Source organism: Phyllobates terribilis, unplaced genomic scaffold (assembly GCF_046119375.1).
Source record: "Phyllobates terribilis strain yellow unplaced genomic scaffold, ASM4611937v1 Scaffold_3__8_contigs__length_932513732, whole genome shotgun sequence".
NCBI lineage: Eukaryota > Metazoa > Chordata > Amphibia > Anura > Dendrobatidae > Phyllobates > Phyllobates terribilis.
Window position 1 is genome coordinate 676,815,760 of NW_027362763.1, and position 22,100 is coordinate 676,837,859.

Below are 22,100 nucleotides of genomic sequence, written 5' to 3' on the forward strand. Positions count from 1 at the left end.
GTGGATATTATATATAAAAATTATTTCTCAGAACATTTCTAAATATGGAATAGCGGAACTGGTTTGCTAATATTGAATCTATCTACAATATAGAAATACAAATGATCCTTCTAATTAGGATGCTGTCTATAATGTCGATTAGATGGAAAGCAAGCGCAATAGTGTGAATAAATGCTTTGAAAATTATGTTTATAATGGAATACTGATAATGCGCATGATCGATGACGATACAGCTGGAGGCGGTTTTCTTGTCTTGGGAGCAACCACTTCAAAGATGGCGTCTGAGGCACTGCGGATGAGGAGCGCATGCCCGGTGACGTCAGAGTATGGGCGGACTGATCTCACTCTGGTGAGCTGACAGAAGTGTGTGTCTCACTACGAGGGACCTGCGCAGTTGTATCTAGAGGACGCTGAGAGTAGCGTGGCATAAACATTTTATATACCATGCATGATTATTGTTAGGTGAGTCGTATCCACACATCAAGATTTGCACCTGTGATTATTTATTGACAATTAAGGTACTAAGCACTTTACATAGACTATAAATTATGATAATGGAAATGATTTTCAGGTATATTATTGTATCACTGTTTGTACACTATGTGATATTTTTATGCATGTATTATTTATTGATTCACTATGAATGTATAATATGTATTGATGGATTGTAATTATGAAATTTCACCTTCGGACCTATATATACTTCACTACTTGCACTTTTACTCTGCTTGAAAAAGGTTCTATGAACCGAAACGTTTTTTCTAATAGATTGATAGTTTTGTCCTTAACAGAATATAACTCATAGAATTAACCCCTTTACGACATAGGGCGAATTAATACGTCCTATGTCATCACCCACGGTTCAGTGAGGGCTCCGGCAGTGAGCCCGCACTGAACGGAGCACATGTCAGCTGATTATTACAGCTGACATGTGCCCGCAACAGCCGCGGGTGGAATCGCGATCCACCCGTGGCTGTTAACATGTTAAATGCCGCTGTCAATCTCCAACAGTGGCATTTAACGCGCGCTCCTGGAAGCGCGTCCTAAGCCCCGCCCATCGGCGACCCCGTCACGTGATCGCGGGTCACCGATGGGCGTGCATGACAACCCAGGGTCTGCAGCAGACGCCTGTTGTTGTCATGAGCTGGTCGCTATGAGCGCCACCTAGTGGTCGGCGCTCATAGCACAGGACCATTTCTGCTGCATGCAGGGGATCTGCTCGTCCCCTGTATGTAGCAGAGCCGATCAAACAAGTGCTGCATCTAGTCTCCTATGGAGACTATAGAAGCATGCAAAAAGTGAAAAAAAATGTTTTACAAAATATAAAAAAAATAAAAAAAAATAAAAGTTTAAATCACCCCCCTTTCGCCCCATTCAAAATAAAATAATAATAAAAAAAAACCCACATACACATATTTGGTATCGCCGCGTTCAGAATCGCCCGATCTATCAATATAAAAAAAGAATCCGATTGGTAAACAGCGTAACGAGAAAAAAATTCTAAACGCCAGAATTACGTTTTTTGGTTGCCGCAAAATTGCAATAAAATGCAATAACGGGCGATCAAAACATCAGATCTACCCCAAAATAGCATCAATAAAACTTGAGCTCAGTGCGCAAAAAAAAAGCCCTCACCTGGCCCCATATCCCAAAAAATGGAGACGCTACGGGTCTCGGAAAATGGCACCTTTTTTTTTTTTTTTTTTTTTAACCAAATTTGGAATTTTTTTTTCACGACTTAAATAAAAAAGAACCTATACATGTTAGGTGTCTACGAACTCGTAATGACCTGGAGAATAATAATGGCAGGTCAGTTTTAGCATTCAGTGAACGTGGTAGAAAAAAAAAAAAAACATCTGTGGTATTGCACTTTTTTTGCAATTTCACCGCGCTTGGAATTTTTTTCCCGTTTTCCCGTATATGATATGGTAAAACTAGTAATGGCGTTGAAAAGTACAACTCGTCCCGCAAAAAATAAGCCCTCACACGACCATATTGACCAAAACATAAAAACGCTATGGCTCTGGGAACAAGGGTAGCAAAAAACGAAAACTCAAAAACAGAAAATGGCCCGGGGGTGAAAGGGTTAAACTAAAATGTTAATTATACTATGTGATGAACTGCATAATTTTTTTTTTTACAAAAAATTGGTATTACAGGTGTATTCCCACAAGTTAAAGTTGTCCCAATATTTGTCACGGAAAATCCACCTGCTTGGATAACTGATAGCATTTAAATGTGGGAATACCATGAAATAAATGCATTCAAACATAGCAGCACTAAAAAAATATAGCTCATCCTGTGGGGAAAAGAAAAAAAAGGGCACTTCTTATATGGCGAAGGCAATTCGTTTTGGTTCTCTAACTGGGGAGGTGGGGGGAAACAATGAAAAAACTTGTCCCAAATATTTTTTGTTTAAAAATTCAGTTTAATAAACATCATAGTTGGGGAAGAAACACCAGCGTCAAGATGTAAAAACCTCATTTAATTACTGATGTGCGACAAAAAATAAAATTACTGGATTGTAATGTTCCTTCAAGAGGTTGATCATATTTTTGTAGTATTTTATTTCAGGTTTTTCTCCTCCATATTCTCCATTCTAATAATATATACTCATCTAAAAACCACAATATTTGATAAACCAAAATCTATTAAAATTAATTTATTCCAGATTAGGGAGTGTTTTTTTTATTACTTTTATAGGCAGGGGTTAGACGAGTTCTGCCTTACGAAGCACACATTAAGTAAAAATTTATTTTGTCACCCACTTTGCAATAAGTAAGTGAATTATTTGCATTGTTTTCTTGCTACGCATGTAGGATTTTCCAGTTTGATGTCGCATGAACCTATTTTTATTAAAATTAACAGACTTGCGCATTTTTTTTTTAAAAAGTTTTAAAATTTTATGGCAAAGCCCCCACTGCCATCATCCTCCATTACATATTGCTGCTATATGCAGCCATCTCCCTCATACTGTATACAGCGTATACTGGCTGCTCTTTTCCTAGTTTCTGTCAGTTATTTTCCCTCAGACGTGCTCCACGTCCTCCATTATCTGTATGTTTACAGCCTCCTGTCAGGAAGTGTGTAATATATTCAGGCCTCTTAGATTTAGCATTAATGTTCCCTCATTTCTGCTCATCACACACTTTCCTCAGAGAAGAGCTGCATGTCCTCCATTACTGGGATATCTGTAGTTTCCTGCCAGTTTGTACATTATATGGCCGTTACTATTTTCCCTCAGCGATGCCTCCATTACATATATCACTGGTTTCCTGACATATTTAGTATGCGCTGTCCTGTCTGCTCTGTCATATCATTAATTGTGAACTCTGTTTCTGATTGTTCTTTTAGGTCTAGCAATTTATTCCCTCTCTACTTCAAATCACATTTCTCCCTCAGACAGAGAAAAACCCAGGTCCACCCTTTACACAACATCTCTCAAAATGGCTACAAGAGGCTAGAGCTCCTCCTGCTGCGCCCGCCCAACTGTAGCCACGCCCCCCGCTAGGATTGGACGGCTTCAACAAAATGGAGACCAGAGCCCTTCATAGAGGACAGCATGTTTAACACGGATTTTACCCTCTCCCATAAGAAGTTATAGGAGCAGGTGCGACCTCTTGTAAGAGAGTAGCTCGGTCTCATATGAGGCAGGCAATTACAAGAATCACAATAAAATGGAGAATAATGTATGACTGGAAATGTACAGAGTGTAGATAGATGGATAGATAGATCTATATATATAATTTATACACACTTTGTGCATTTTCAGTCATACATTATCCTCCATTTTATTGTTGTAGTTGCCTCATATTCCAAACTGCTCTTTTACAAGTAGTAATATATATATATATATATATGTACATATATACACACAGTAAAATAAATATGTATATAAATTATACACACTTTGTACATTTCCAGTCATATGCCAAGCTGCCCTCTTTACAAGTGGCAATATATAAAAACACCTCATAAATGTACAAGGGGCACTAATATATATGTGTGTGTGTGTGTGTGTGTGTGTGTGTGTGTGTGTGTGTGTGTGTGTGTGTGTATATATATATATATATATATATATATATATATATAAGCATACATACACTCAGTGATACCATAGAATCAGCCTCATAGTGATATCATAGAATCAGCCTCATAGCAATAGGATAAAATCAGCCTCATAGTAATATCATATAATCGGCCTCATAGTAATACCATTTAATCAGCCTTATAGTGATACCATAGAATCAGCGTCATATTGATATCATAGAATCAGCCTCATAGTAATAGGATATAATCAGCCTCATAGTGATACCATATAAGCAGCCACATAGTAATATCATATAATCAGCTTAATAGTAATATCATATAATCAGCCTCATAGTAATATCATATAAGCAGCCTCATAGTAATGCCATAGAATCAGCCTCATAGTAATAGCATAGAAACAGCCTTATAGTAATATCATATAATCAGCCTCTTAGTAATATCATATAATCAGCCTGATTGTAATACCATAGAATCAGCCTCATAGTAATACCATATAATCAGCCTCATAGTAATATCATATAATCAGTCTCATAGTGATACCGTATTATCAGCCTCATAGTAATACCATATAATCAGCCTCATAGTAATACCATAGAATCAGCCTCATAGTAATACCATCAAATCAGCCTCATTGTAATACCATCAAATCAGTCTTCTTGTAATACCATCGAATCAGCCTCATATTAATACCATAGAATCAGCCTCACAGTAATACCATAGAATCAGCCTCATAGTAATACCATAGAATCAGCCTCATACTAATACCATATAATCAGCCTCATAGTAATACCATAGAATCAGCCTCATAGTGATACCATAGAATCAGCCTCATAGTGATACCATAAAAACAGCCTCATAGTGATACCATAGAATCAGCCTCATAGTTATACAATAGAATCAGCCTCATAGTAATACCATAGAATCAGCCTCATAGTAATATCATATAATCAGCCTCATAGTAATACCATATAATCAGCCTCATAGTGATACCATAGAATCAGCCTCATAGTAATACCATCAAATCAGCCTCATTGTAATACCATCAAATCAGTCTTATTGTAATACCATCGAATCAGCCTCATATTAATACCATCGAATCAGCCTCATATTAATACCATAGAATCAGCCTCATAGTAAAACCATATAATCAGCCTTATAGTAATACCATAGAATCAGCCTCATAGTGATAACATAGAATCAGCCTCATAGTGATACCATAGAATCAGCCTCAGAGTGATACCATAGAATCAGCCTCATAGTGATATCATAGATTCAGCCTCATAGTAATACCATATAATCAGCCTCATAGTAATACCATAGAATCAGCCTCATAGTAATATCATATAATCAGCTTCATAGTAATACCATATAATCAGCCTTATAGTGATACCATAGAATCAGCATCATAGTGATATCATAGAATCAGCCTCATAGTAATAGGATATAATCAGCCTCATAGTGATATCATATAATCAGCCTCATAGTAATAGCATAGAAATAGCCTCATAGTAATACCATAGAATCAGCCTCATAGTAATATCATAGAATCAGCCTCATAGTAATATCATAGAATCAGCCTCATAGTAATACCATATAATCAGTCTCATAGTAATACCATATAATCAGCCTCATAGTAATACCATCAAATCAGCCTCATTGTAATACCATCAAATCAGTCTTATTGTAATACCATCGAATCAGCCTCATAGTAATAGCATAGAAATAGCCTTATAGTAATATCATATAATCAGCCTCATAGTAATATCATATAATCAGCCTCATAGTAATACCATAGAATCAGCCTCATAGTAATACCATAGAATCATCCTCATAGTAATACCATAGATTCAGCCTCATAGTAATACCATAGAATCAGCCTCATAGGAATATCATAGAATCAGCCTCATAGTAATACCATATAATCAGCCTCATAGTAATACCATAGAATCAGCCTCATAGTAATACCATATAATCAGCCTCATAGTGATACAATAGAATCAGCCTCATAGTGACACCGTAGAATCAGCCTCATAGTGATATCATAGATTCAGCCTCATAGTAATGCCATATAATCAGCCTCATAGTAATACCATTTAATCAGCCTTATAGTGATACCATAGAATCAGCATCATAGTGATATCATAGAATCAGCCTCATAGTAATAGGATATAATCAGCCTCATAGTGATATCATATAATCAGCCTCATAGTAATATCATATAATCAGCTTCATAGTAATATCATATAATCAGCCTCATAGTAATAGCATAGAATCAGCCTCATAGTAATACCATAGAATCAGCCTCATAGGAATATCATAGAATCAGCCTCATAGTAATACCATATAATCAGTCTCATAGTAATACCATATAATCAGCCTCATAGTAATACCATCAAATCAGCCTCATTGTAATACCATCAAATCAGTCTTATAGTAAAACCATCGAATCAGCCTCATATTAATACCCTAGAATCAGCCTCATAGTAATAGCATAGAAATAGCCTTATAGTAACATCATATAATCAGCCTCATAGTGATATCATGTTATCAGCCTGATTGTAATACCATAGAATCAGCCTCATAGTAATACCATATAATCAGCCTCATAGTAATATCATATAATCAGCCTCATAGTAATACCATAAAGTCAGCCTCATAGTAATACCATAGAATCAGCCTCATAGTAATACCATAGAATCAGCCTCATAGGAATATCACAGAATCAGCCTCATAGTAATACCATAGAATCAGCCTCATAGTAATGCCATATAATCAGCCTCATAGTAATACCATAGAATCAGCCTCATGGTGATACCATAGAATCAGCCTCATAGTAATACCATATAATCAGCCTCATAGTAATACCATATAATCAGCCTCATAGTAATACCATAGAATCAGCCTCATGGTGATACCATAGAATCAGCCTCATAGTGATACCATAGAATCAGCCTCATAGTGATACCATAGAATCAGCCTCATAGTTATACAATAGAATCAGCCTCATAGTAATACCATATACTCATCCTCATAGTAATACCATATAATCAGCCTCATAGTGATACCATAGAATCAGCCTCATAGTGATATCATAGAATCAGCCTCATAGTTATACAATAGAATCAGCCTCATAGTAATATCATATAATCAGCCTCATAGTAATACCATATAATCAGCCTCATAGTGATACCATAGAATCAGCCTCATAGTGATATCATAGAACCAGCCTCATAGGAATAGGATATAATCAGCCTCATAGTAATATCATATAATCGGCCTCATAGTAATACCATTTAATCAGCCTTATAGTGATACCATAGAATCAGCGTCATAGTGATATCATAGAATCAGCCTCATAGTAATAGGATATAATCAGCCTCATAGTGATATCATATAATCAGCCTCATAGTAATATCATATAATCAGCTTAATAGTAATATCATATAATCAGCCTCATAGTAATATCATATAAGCAGCCTCATAGGAATACCATAGAATCAGCCTAATAGTAATGCCATAGAATCAGCCTCATAGTAATAGCATAGAAACAGCTTAATAGTAATATCATATAATCAGCCTCTTAGTAATATCATATAATCAGCCTGATTGTAATACCATAGAATCAGCCTCATAGTAATATCATATAATCAGTCTCATAGTAATACCGTATAATCAGCCTCATAGTAATACCATATAATCAGCCTCATAGTAATACCATAGAATCAGCCTCATAGTAATACCATCAAATCAGCCTCATTGTAATACCATCAAATCAGTCTTATTGTAATACCATCGAATCAACCTCATATTAATACCATAGAATCAGCCTCATAGTAATACCATATAATCAGCCTCATAGGAATATCATAGAATCAGCCTCATAGGAATATCATAGAATCAGCCTCATAGTAATATCATAGAATCAGACTCATAGTAATACCATATAATCAGTCTCATAGTAATACCATATAATCAGCCTCATAGTAATACCATCAAATCAGCCTCATTGTAATACCATCAAATCAGTCTTATTGTAATACCATCGAATCAGCCTCATATTAATACCATAGAATCAGCCTCATAGTAATAGCATAGAAATAGCCTTATAGTAATATCATATAATCAGCCTCATAGTGATATCATGTTATCAGCCTGATTGTAATACCATAGAATCAGCCTCATAGTAATACCATATAATCAGCCTCATAGTAATATCATATAATCAGCCTCATAGTAATACCATAAAGTCAGCCTCATAGTAATACCATAGAATCAGCCTCATAGTAATACCATAGAATCAGGCTCATAGGAATATCACAGAATCAGCCTCATAGTAATACCATATAATCAGCCTCATAGTAATAACATAGAATCAGCCTCATGGTGATACCATAGAATCAGCCTCATAGTGATACCATATAATCAGCCTCATAGTGATACAATAGAATCAGCCTCATAGTGATACCATAGAATCAGCCTCATAGTGATATCATATAATCAGCCTCATAGTAATACCATATAATCAGCCTCATAGTAATACCATATAATCAGCCTCATAGTGATACCATAGAATCAGCCTCATAGTGATATCATAGAATCAGCCTCATAGTTATACAATAGAATCAGCCTCATAGTAATATCATATAATCAGCCTCATAGTGATACAATAGAATCAGCCTCATAGTAATACCATATAATCAGCCTCATAGTGATACCATAGAATCAGCCTCATAGTAATACCATATAATCAGCCTCATAGTGATACAATAGAATCAGCCTCATAGTGATACCATAGAATCAGCCTCATAGTGATATCATATAATCAGCCTCATAGTAATACCATATAATCAGCCTCATAGTAATACCATATAATCAGCCTCATAGTGATACCATAGAATCAGCCTCATAGTGATATCATAGAATCAGCCTCATAGTGATATCATAGAATCAGCCTCATAGTTATACAATAGAATCAGCCTCATAGTAATATCATATAATCAGCCTCATAGTAATACCATATAATCAGCCTCATAGTGATACCATAGAATCAGCCTCACAGTGATATCATAGAACCAGCCTCATAGCAATAGGATATAATCAGCCTCATAGTAATATCATATAATCGGCCTCATAGTAATACCATTTAATCAGCCTTATAGTGATACCATAGAATCAGCGTCATAGTGATATCATAGAATCAGCCTCATAGTAATAGGATATAATCAGCCTCATAGTGATATCATAAAATCAGCCTCATAGTAATATCATATAATCAGCTTAATAGTAATATCATATAATCAGCCTCATAGTAATATCATATAAGCAGCCTCATAGGAATACCATAGAATCAGCCTAATAGTAATGCCATAGAATCAGCCTCATAGTAATAGCATAGAAACAGCCTTATAGTAATATCATATAATCAGCCTCTTAGTAATATCATATAATCAGCCTGATTGTAATACCATAGAATCAGCCTCATAGTAATACCATATAATCAGCCTCATAGTAATACCATAGAATCAGCCTCATACTAATACCATATAATCAGCCTCATAGTAATACCATAGAATCAGCCTCATAGTGATACCATAGAATCAGCCTCATAGTGATACCATATAAACAGCCTCATAGTGATACCATAGAATCAGCATCATAGTTATACAATAGAATCAGCCTCATAGTAATACCATAGAATCAGCCTCATAGTAATATCATATAATCAGCCTCATAGTAATACAATATAATCAGCCTCATAGTGATACCATAGAATCAGTCTCATAGTGATATCATAGATTCAGCCTCATAGTAATAGGATATAATCAGCCTCATAGTAATATCATATAATCGGCCTCATAGTAATACCATTTAATCAGCCTTATAGTGATACCATAGAATCAGCGTCATAGTGATATCATAGAATCAGCCTCATAGTAATAGGATATAATCAGCCTTATAGTGATATCATATAATCAGCCTCATAGTAATATCATATAATCAGCTTAATAGTAATATCATATAATCAGCCTCATAGGAATACCATATAATCAGCCTCATAGTAATACCATAGAATCAGCCTCATAGTAATACCATCAAATCAGCCTCATTGTAATACCATCAAATCAGCCTCATTGTAATACCATCGAATCAGCCTCATATTAATACCATCGAATCAGCCTCATATTAATACCATAGAATCAGCCTCATAGTAAAACCATATAATCAGCCTTATAGTAATACCATAGAATCAGCCTCATAGTGATACCATAGAATCAGCCTCATAGTGATACCATAGAATCAGCATCATAGTGATACCATAGAATCAGCCTCATAGTGATACCATAGAATCAGCCTCATAGTAATACAATAGAGTCAGCCTTATAGTAATACCATAGAATCAGCCTCATAGTAATATCATATAATCAGCTTCATAGTAATACCATAGAATCAGCCTCATAGTAATACCATAGAATCAGCCTCATAGTGATACCATAGAATCAGCCTCATAGTGATACCATATAAACAGCCTCATAGTGATACCATAGAATCAGCCTCATAGTTATACAACAGAATCAGCCTCATAGTAATACCATAGAATCAGCCTCATAGTAATATCATATAATCAGCCTCATAGTAATACAATATAATCAGCCTCATAGTGATACCATAGAATCAGTCTCATAGTGATATCATAGATTCAGCCTCATAGTAATAGGATATAATCAGCCTCATAGTAATATCATATAATCGGCCTCATAGTAATACCATTTAATCAGCCTTATAGTGATACCATAGAATCAGCGTCATAGTGATATCATAGAATCAGCCTCATAGTAATAGGATATAATCAGCTTCATAGTAATATCATATAATCAGCTTAATAGTAATATCATATAATCAGCCTCATAGTAATATCATATAATCAGCCTCATAGTAATATCATGTAATCAGCCTCATAGTAATAGGATATAATCAGCCTCATAGTGATATCATATAATCAGCCTCATAGTAATATCATATAATCAGCTTAATAGTAATATCATATAATCAGCCTCATAGTAATATCATATAATCAGCCTCATAGTAATACCATAGAATCAGCCTAATAGTAATACCATAGAATCAGCCTCATAGTAATACCATATAATCAGCCTCATAGTAATACCATAGAATCAGCCTCATAGTAATGCCATAGAATAAGCCTCATAGTAATATCATATAATCAGCCTGATTGTAATACCATAGAATCAGCCTCATAGTAATACCATATAATCAGCCTCATAGTAATACCATATAATCAGCCTCATAGTAATACCATATAATCAGCCTCATAGTGAAACCATAGAATCAGCGTCATAGTGATACCATATAATCAGCCTCATAGTGATACCATAGAATCAGCCTCATAGTGATACCATAGAATCAGCCTCATAGTGATACCATAGAATCAGTCTCATAGTGATATCATAGAATCAGCCAGCCTCATAGTAATACCATAGAATCAGCTTCATAGTAATACTATAGAATCAGCCTCATAGTAATATCATATAATCAGCCTCATAGTAATACCATATAATCAGCCTCATAGTGATACCATAGAATCAGCCTCATAGTGATATCATAGAATCAGCCTCATAGTAATATCATATAATCAGCCTCATAGTAATACCATAAAGTCAGCCTCATAGTAATATCATATAATCAGCCTCATAGTAATACCATAGAATCAGCCTCATAGTAATACCATTTAATCAGCCTTATAGTGATACCATAGAATCAGTGTCACAGTAATACCATAGAATCAGCCTCATAGTAATATCATATAATCAGCCTCATAGTAATATCATATAATCAGCCTCATAGTAATACCATAGAATCAGCCTCATAGTAATAGCATAGAATCAGCCTCATAGTAATACCATATAATCAGCCTCATAGTAATACCATAAAGTCAGCCTCATAGTAATACCATAGAATCAGCCTCATAGTAATACCATAGAATCAGCCTCATAGCAATATCATAGAATCAGCCTCATAGTAATATCATATAATCAGCCTCATAGTAATACCATAGAATCAGCCTCATAGTAATAGCATAGAATCAGCCTCATAGTAAAAACATATAATCAGCCTAATAGTAATTTCATATAATCAGCCTCATAGTAATACCATAGTATCAGCCTCATAGTGATACCATAGAATCAGCCTCATAGTGACACCATAGAATCAGCCTCATAGTGATACCATAGAATCAGCCTCATAGTGATACCATAGAATCAGCCTCATAGTAATACAATAGAATCAGCCTCATAGTGATACCATATAACCAGCCTCATAGTAATATCATATAATGAGCTTCATAGTAATATCATATAATCAGCCTCATAGTAATATCATATAATGAGCTTCATAGTAATATCATATAATCAGCCTCATAGTAATACCATTTAATCAGCCTTATAGTAATATCATATAATCAGCTTCTTAGTAATATCATATAATCAGCCTCATAGTAATACCATAGAATCAGCCTCATAGTAATACCATAGAATCAGCCTCATAGTAATACCATAGAATCAGCCTCATAGGAATATCATAGAATCAGCCTCAAAGTAATATCATAGAATCAGCCTCATAGTAATATCATAGAATCAGCCTCATAGTAATACCATATAATCAGCCTCATAGTAATAGCATATAATCAGCCTCATAGTAATACCATCAAATCAACCTCATAGTAATATCATAGAATCAGCCTCATAGTAATACCATAGAATCAGCCTCATAGTAATACCATAGAATCAGCCTCATAGTAATACCATATAATCAGCCTCATAGTAATACCATATAATCAGCCAAATAGTAATATCATATAATCAGCCTCATAGTAATACCATATAATCAGCCTCATAGTAATATCATATAATCAGCCTCATAGTAATAGCATATAATCAGCCTCATAGTAATATCATATAATCAGCCTCATAGTAATATCATATAATCAGCCTGATTGTAATACCATAGAATCAGCCTCATAGTAATACCATATAATCAGCCTCATAGTAATATCATATAATCAGCCTCATAGTAATACCATAAAGTCAGCCTCATAGTAATACCATAGAATCAGCCTCATAGTAATACTATAGAATCAGCCTCACAGTAATACCATCGAATCAGCCTCATATTAATACCATCGAATCAGCCTCATATTAATACCATCGAATCAGCCTCATAGTAATGTCATATAATCAGCCTGATTGTAATACCATAGAATCAGCCTCATGGTAATATCATATAATCAGCCTCATAGTAATAGCATATAATCAGCCTCATAGTAATACCATATAATCAGCCTCATAGTAATACCATATAATCAGCCTAATAGTAATATTATATAATCAGCCTCATAGTAATATCATATAATCAGCCTCATAGTAATACCATATAGTCAGTCTCATAGTAATATCATATAATCAGCCTCATAGTAATACCATATAATCAGCCTCATAGTAATATCATATAATCAGCCGGATTGTAATACCATAGAATCAGCCTCATAGTAATAGCATAGAATCAGCCTCATAGTAATACCATATAATCAGCCTAATAGTAATATCATATAATCAGCCTCATAGTAATACCATATAATCAGCCTCATAGTAATATCATATAATCAGCCTCATAGTAATATCATATAATCAGCCTCATAGTAATATCATATAATCAGCCTAATTGTAATACCATAGAATCAGCCTCATAGTAATACCATATAATCAGCCTCATAGTAATATCATATAATCAGCCTCATAGTAATACCATAAAGTCAGCCTCATAGTAATACCATAGAATCAGCCTCATAGTAATACTATACAATCAGCCTCATAGTAATACCATAGAATCAGCCTCACAGTAATATCATAGAATCAGCCTCATAGTAATACCATCGAATCAGCCTCACAGTAATATCATAGAATCAGCCTCATAGTAATACCATAGAATCAGCCTCATAGTAATACCATAGAATCAGCCTCATAGTAATACCATATAATCAGCCTCATAGTAATACCATATAATCAGCCAAATAGTAATATCATATAATCAGCCTCATAGTAATACCATATAATCAGCCTCATAGTAATATCATATAATCAGCCTCATAGTAATAGCATATAATCAGCCTCATAGTAATATCATATAATCAGCCTCATAGTAATATCATATAATCAGCCTGATTGTAATACCATAGAATCAGCCTCATAGTAATACCATATAATCAGCCTCATAGTAATACCATAGAATCAGAATCATAGTAATACTATAGAATCAGCCTCACAGTAATACCATCGAATCAGCCTCATATTAATACCATCGAATCAGCCTCATATTAATACCATCGAATCAGCCTCATAGTAATACCATAGAATCAGCCTCATAGTAATACCATATAATCAGCCTCATAGTAATACCATATAATCAGCCAAATAGTAATATCATATAATCAGCCTCATAGTAATACCATATATATAATCAGCCTCATAGTAATATCATATAATCAGCCTCATAGTAATAGCATATAATCAGCCTCATAGTAATATAATATAATCAGCCTCATAGTAATATCATATAATCAGCCTCATAGTAATATCATATAATCAGCCTCATAGTAATATCATATAATCAGCCTCATAGTAATACCATAGAATCAGAATCATAGTAATACCATATAATCAGCCTGATTGTAATACCATAGAATCAGCCTGATTGTAATACCATAGAATCAGCCTCATAGTAATATCATATAATCAGCCTCATAGTAATACCATATAATCAGCCTCATAGTAATACCATAGAATCAGCCTCATAGTAATATCATATAATCAGCCTGATTGTAATACCATAGAATCAGCCTCATAGTAATAGCATGGAATCAGCCTCATAGTAATACCATATAATCAGCCTCATAGTAATACCATATAATCAGCCTCATAGTAATATCATATAATCAGCCTCATAGTAATATCATATAATCAGCCTCATAGTAATACCATAGAATCAGCCTCATAGTAATACAATAGAATCAGCCTCATAGTAATAGCATAGAATCAGCCTGATTGTAATACCATAGAATCAGCCTCATAGTAATAGCATAGAATCAGCCTCATAGTAATACCATATAATCAGCCTCATTGTAATACCATCGAATCAGCCTCATATTAATACCATAGAATCAGCCTCATAGTAATACCATAGAATCAACCTCATAGTAATACCATATAATCAGCCTCATTGTAATACCATCGAATCAGCCTCATATTAATAGAATAGAATCAGCCTCATAGTAATACCATATAATCAGCCTCATAGTAATACCATATAATCAGCCTCATAGTGATACCATATAATCAGCCTCATAGTGATACCATAGAATCAGCCAGCCTCATAGTAATACCATAGAATCAGCTTCATAGTAATACCATAGAATCAGCCTCATAGTAATATCATATAATCAGCCTCATAGTAATACCATATAATCAGCCTCATAGTAATACCATATAATCAGCCTCATAGTAATACCATATAATCAGCCTCATAGTAATACCATATAATCAGCCTCATAGCAATACCATATAATCAGCCTCATAGCAATACCATATAATCAGCCTCATAGTAATACCATATAATCAGCCTCATAGTAATACCATATAATCAGCCTCATAGTAATACCATATAATCAGCCTCATAGTAATAGCATATAATCAGCCTCATAGTAATATCATATAATCAGCCTCATAGTAATATCATATAATCAGCCTGATTGTAATACCATAGAATCAGCCTCATAGTAATACCATATAATCAGCCTCATAGTAATACCATAGAATCAGCCTCATAGTAATATCATATAATCAGCCTCATAGTAATACCATATAATCAGACTCATAGTAATATCATATAATCAGCCTCATAGTAATACCATAGAATCAGCCTCATAGTGATACCATAGAATCAGCCTCATAGTAATAGCATAGAATCAGCCTCATAGTAATACCATATAATCAGCCTAATAGTAATTTCATATAATCAGCCTCATAGTAATACCACAAAGTCAGCCTCATAGTAATACCATAGAATCAGCCTCATAGTAATACCATAGAATCAGCCTCATAGTAATACCATAGAATCAGCCTCATAGTAATAACATAGAATCAGCCTGATTGTAATACCATATAATCAGCCTCATAGTAATACCATATAATCAGCCTCATAGTAATACCATATAATCAGCCTCATAGTAATACCATAGTATCAGCCTCATAGTGTTACTATAGAATCAGCCTCATAGTGACACCATAGAATCAGCCTCAAAGTGATACCATAGAATCAGCCTCATAGTGATACCATAGAATCAGCCTCATAGTAATACAATAGAATCAGCCTCATAGTAATACCATTTAATCAGCCTTATAGTAATATCAAATAATCAGCTTCAAAGTAATATCATATAATCAGCCTCAGAGTAATACCATATAATCACCCTGATTGTAATACCATAGAATCAGCCTCATAGTAATACCATATAATCAGCCTCATAGTAATACCATAAAGTCAGCCTCATAGTAATACCATAGAATCAGCCTCATAGTAATACCATAGAATCAGCCTCATAGGAATGTCATAGAATCAGCCTCAAAGTAATATCATAGAATCAAACTCATAGTAATACCATATAATCAGCCTCATAGTAATAGCATATAATCAGCCTCATAGTAATACCATCAAATCAACCTCATTGTAATACCATCAAATCAGTCTTATTGTAATACCATCGAATCAGCCTCATATTAATACCATAGAATCAGCCTCATAGTAATATCATATAATCAGCCTGATTGTAATAGCATAGAATCAGCCTCATAGTAATAGCATAGAATCAGCCTCATAGTAATACCATATAATCAGCCTCATAGTAATACCATATAATCAGCCTCATAGTAATACCATATAATCAGCCTAATAGTAATATCATATAATCAGCCTCATAGTAATACCATATAATCAGCCTCATAGTATAATCATATAATCAGACTCATAGTAATATCATATAATCAGCCTCATAGTAATATCATATAATCAGCCTCATAGTAATATCATATAATCAGCCTGATTGTAATACCATAGAATCAGCCTCATAGTAATACCATAAAGTCAGCCTCATAGTAATACCATAGAATCAGCCTCATAGTAATACCATAGAATCAGCCTCATAGCAATATCATAGAATCAGCCTCATAGTAATATCATATAATCAGCCTCATAGTAATACCATAGAATCAGCCTCATAGTAATAGCATAGAATCAGCCTCATAGTAATAACATATAATCAGCCTAATAGTAATTTCATATAATCAGCCTCATAGTAATACCATAGTATCAGCCTCATAGTGATACCATAGAATCAGCCTCATAGTGACACCATAGAATCAGCCTCATAGTGATACCATAGAATCAGCCTCATAGTGATACCATAGAATCAGCCTCATAGTAATACAATAGAATCAGCCTCATAGTGATACCATATAACCAGCCTCATAGTAATATCATATAATGAGCTTCATAGTAATATCATATAATCAGCCTCATAGTAATATCATATAATGAGCTTCATAGTAATATCATATAATCAGCCTCATAGTAATACCATTTAATCAGCCTTATAGTAATATCATATAATCAGCTTCATAGTAATATCATATAATCAGCCTCATAGTAATACCATAGAATCAGCCTCATAGTAATACCATAGAATCAGCCTCATAGTAATACCATAGAATCAGCCTCATAGGAATATCATAGAATCAGCCTCAAAGTAATATCATAGAATCAGCCTCATAGTAATATCATAGAATCAGCCTCATAGTAATACCATATAATCAGCCTCATAGTAATAGCATATAATCAGCCTCATAGTAATACCATCAAATCAACCTCATAGTAATACCATAGAATCAGCCTCATAGTAATATCATATAATCAGCCTCATAGTAATACCATATAATCAGCCAAATAGTAATATCATATAATCAGCCTCATAGTAATACCATATAATCAGCCTCATAGTAATATCATATAATCAGCCTCATAGTAATAGCATATAATCAGCCTCATAGTAATACCATAGAATCAGCCTCATAGTAATACCATATAATCAGCCTCATAGTAATATCATATAATCAGCCTCATAGTAATACCATAAAGTCAGCCTCATAGTAATACCATAGAATCAGCCTCATAGTAATACCATAAAGTCAGCCTCATAGTAATACCATAGAATCAGCCTCATAGTAATACTATAGAATCAGCCTCACAGTAATACCATCGAATCAGCCTCATATTAATACCATCGAATCAGCCTCATATTAATACCATCGAATCAGCCTCATAGTAATGTCATATAATCAGCCTGATTGTAATACCATAGAATCAGCCTCATGGTAATATCATGTAATCAGCCTCATAGTAATACCATATAATCAGCCTCATAGTAATACCATATAATCAGCCTCATAGTAATATCATATAATCAGCCTCATAGTAATACCATATAATCAGCCTCATAGTAATATCATATAATCAGCCGGATTGTAATACCATAGAATCAGCCTCATAGTAATAGCATAGAATCAGCCTCATAGTAATACCATATAATCAGCCTAATAGTAATATCATATAATCAGCCTCATAGTAATACCATAAAGTCAGCCTCATAGTAATACCATATAATCAGCCTCATAGTAATATCATATAATCAGCCTCATAGTAATACCATAAAGTCAGCCTCATAGTAATACCATAGAATCAGCCTCATAGTAATACTATACAATCAGCCTCATAGTAATACCATAGAATCAGCCTCATAGTAATAGCATAGAATCAGCCTCATAGTAATACCATATAATCAGCCTAATAGTAATATCATATAATCAGCCTCATAGTAATACCATAAAGTCAGCCTCATAGTAATACCATATAATCAGCCTCATAGTAATATCATATAATCAGCCGGATTGTAATACCATAGAATCAGCCTCATAGTAATAGCATAGAATCAGCCTCATAGTAATACCATATAATCAGCCTAATAGTAATATCATATAATCAGCCTAATTGTAATACCATAGAATCAGCCTCATAGTAATACCATATAATCAGCCTCATAGTAATATCATATAATCAGCCTCATAGTAATACCATAAAGTCAGCCTCATAGTAATACCATAGAATCAGCCTCATAGTAATACTATACAATCAGCCTCATAGTAATACCATAGAATCAGCCTCACAGTAATATCATAGAATCAGCCTCATAGTAATACCATCGAATCAGCCTCACAGTAATATCATAGAATCAGCCTCATAGTAATACCATAGAATCAGCCTCATAGTAATACCATAGAATCAGCCTCATAGTAATACCATATAATCAGCCTCATAGTAATACCATATAATCAGCCAAATAGTAATATCATATAATCAGCCTCATAGTAATACCATATAATCAGCCTCATAGTAATATCATATAATCAGCCTCATAGTAATAGCATATAATCAGCCTCATAGTAATATCATATAATCAGCCTCATAGTAATATCATATAATCAGCCTGATTGTAATACCATAGAATCAGCCTCATAGTAATACCATATAATCAGCCTCATAGTAATACCATAAAGTCAGCCTCATAGTAATACCATAGAATCAGAATCATAGTAATACTATAGAATCAGCCTCACAGTAATACCATCGAATCAGCCTCATATTAATACCATCGAATCAGCCTCATATTAATACCATCGAATCAGCCTCATAGTAATACCATAGAATCAGCCTCATAGTAATACCATATAATCAGCCTCATAGTAATACCATAGATTCAGCCTCATAGTAATACCATAGAATCAGCCTCATAGGAATATCATAGAATCAGCCTCATAGTAATACCATATAGTCAGACTCATAGTAACATCATAGAATCAGCCTCATAGTAATATCATAGAATCAGCCTCATAGTAATACCATATAATCAGCCTCATAGTAATAGCATATAATCAGCCTCATAGTAATACCATCAAATCAGCCTCATTGTAATACCATCAAATCAGTCTTATTGTAATACCATCGAATCAGCCTCATATTAATACCATAGAATCAGCCTCATAGTAATAGCATAGAAATAGCCTTATAGTAATATCATATAATCAGCCTCATAGTGATATCATGTTATCAGCCTGATTGTAATACCATAGAATCAGCCTCATAGTAATACCATATAATCAGCCTCATAGTAATATCATATAATCAGCCTCATAGTAATACCATAAAGTCAGCCTCATAGTAATACCATAGAATCAGCCTCATAGTAATACCATAGAATCAGCCTCATAGGAATATCACAGAATCAGCCTCATAGTAATACCATAGAATCAGCCTCATAGTAATGCCATATAATCAGCCTCATAGTAATACCATAGAATCAGCCTCATGGTGATACCATAGAATCAGCCTCATAGTAATACCATATAATCAGCCTCATAGTAATACCATATAATCAGCCTCATAGTAATACCATAGAATCAGCCTCATGGTGATACCATAGAATCAGCCTCATAGTGATACCATAGAATCAGCCTCATAGTGATACCATAGAATCAGCCTCATAGTTATACAATAGAATCAGCCTCATAGTAATACCATATACTCATCCTCATAGTAATACCATATAATCAGCCTCATAGTGATACCATAGAATCAGCCTCATAGTGATACCATAGAATCAGCCTCATAGTTATACAATAGAATCAGCCTCATAGTAATATCATATAATCAGCCTCATAGTAATACCATATAATCAGCCTCATAGTGATACCATAGAATCAGCCTCATAGTGATATCATAGAACCAGCCTCATAGCAATAGGATATAATCAGCCTCATAGTAATATCATATAATCGGCCTCATAGTAATACCATTTAATCAGCCTTATAGTGATACCATAGAATCAGCGTCATAGTGATATCATAGAATCAGCCTCATAGTAATAGGATATAATCAGCCTCATAGTGATATCATATAATCAGCCTCATAGTAATATCATATAATCAGCTTAATAGTAATATCATATAATCAGCCTCATAGTAATATCATATAACCAGCCTCATAGGAATACCATAGAATCAGCCTAATAGTAATGCCATAGAATCAGCCTCATAGTAATAGCATAGAAACAGCCTTATAGTAATATCATATAATCAGCCTCTTAGTAATATCATATAATCAGCCTGATTGTAATACCATAGAATCAGCCTCATAGTAATACCATATAATCAGCCTCATAGTAATATCATATAATCAGTCTCATAGTAATACCGTATAATCAGCCTCATAGTAATACCATATAATCAGCCTCATAGTAATACCATAGAATCAGCCTCATAGTAATACCATCAAATCAGCCTCATTGTAATACCATCAAATCAGTCTTATTGTAATACCATCGAATCAGCCTCATATTAATACCATCGAATCAGCCTCATAGTAATACCATAGAATCAGCCTCATAGTAATACCATAGAATCAGCCTCATAGTAATACCATATAATCAGCCTCATAGTAATACCATAGAATCAGCCTCATAGTAATACCATATAATCAGCCTCATAGTGATACCATAGAATCAGCCTCATAGTGACACCATAGAATCAGCCTCATAGTGATATCATAGATTCAGCCTCATAGTAATGCCATATAATCAGCCTCATAGTAATACCATTTAATCAGCCTTATAGTGATACCATAGAATCAGCATCATAGTGATATCATAGAATCAGCCTCATAGTAGTAGGATATAATCAGCCTCATAGTGATATCATATAATCAGCCTCATAGTAATATCATATAATCAGCTTCCTAGTAATATCATATAATCAGCCTCATAGTAATAGCATAGAATCAGCCTCATAGTAATACCATAGAATCAGCCTCATAGTAAT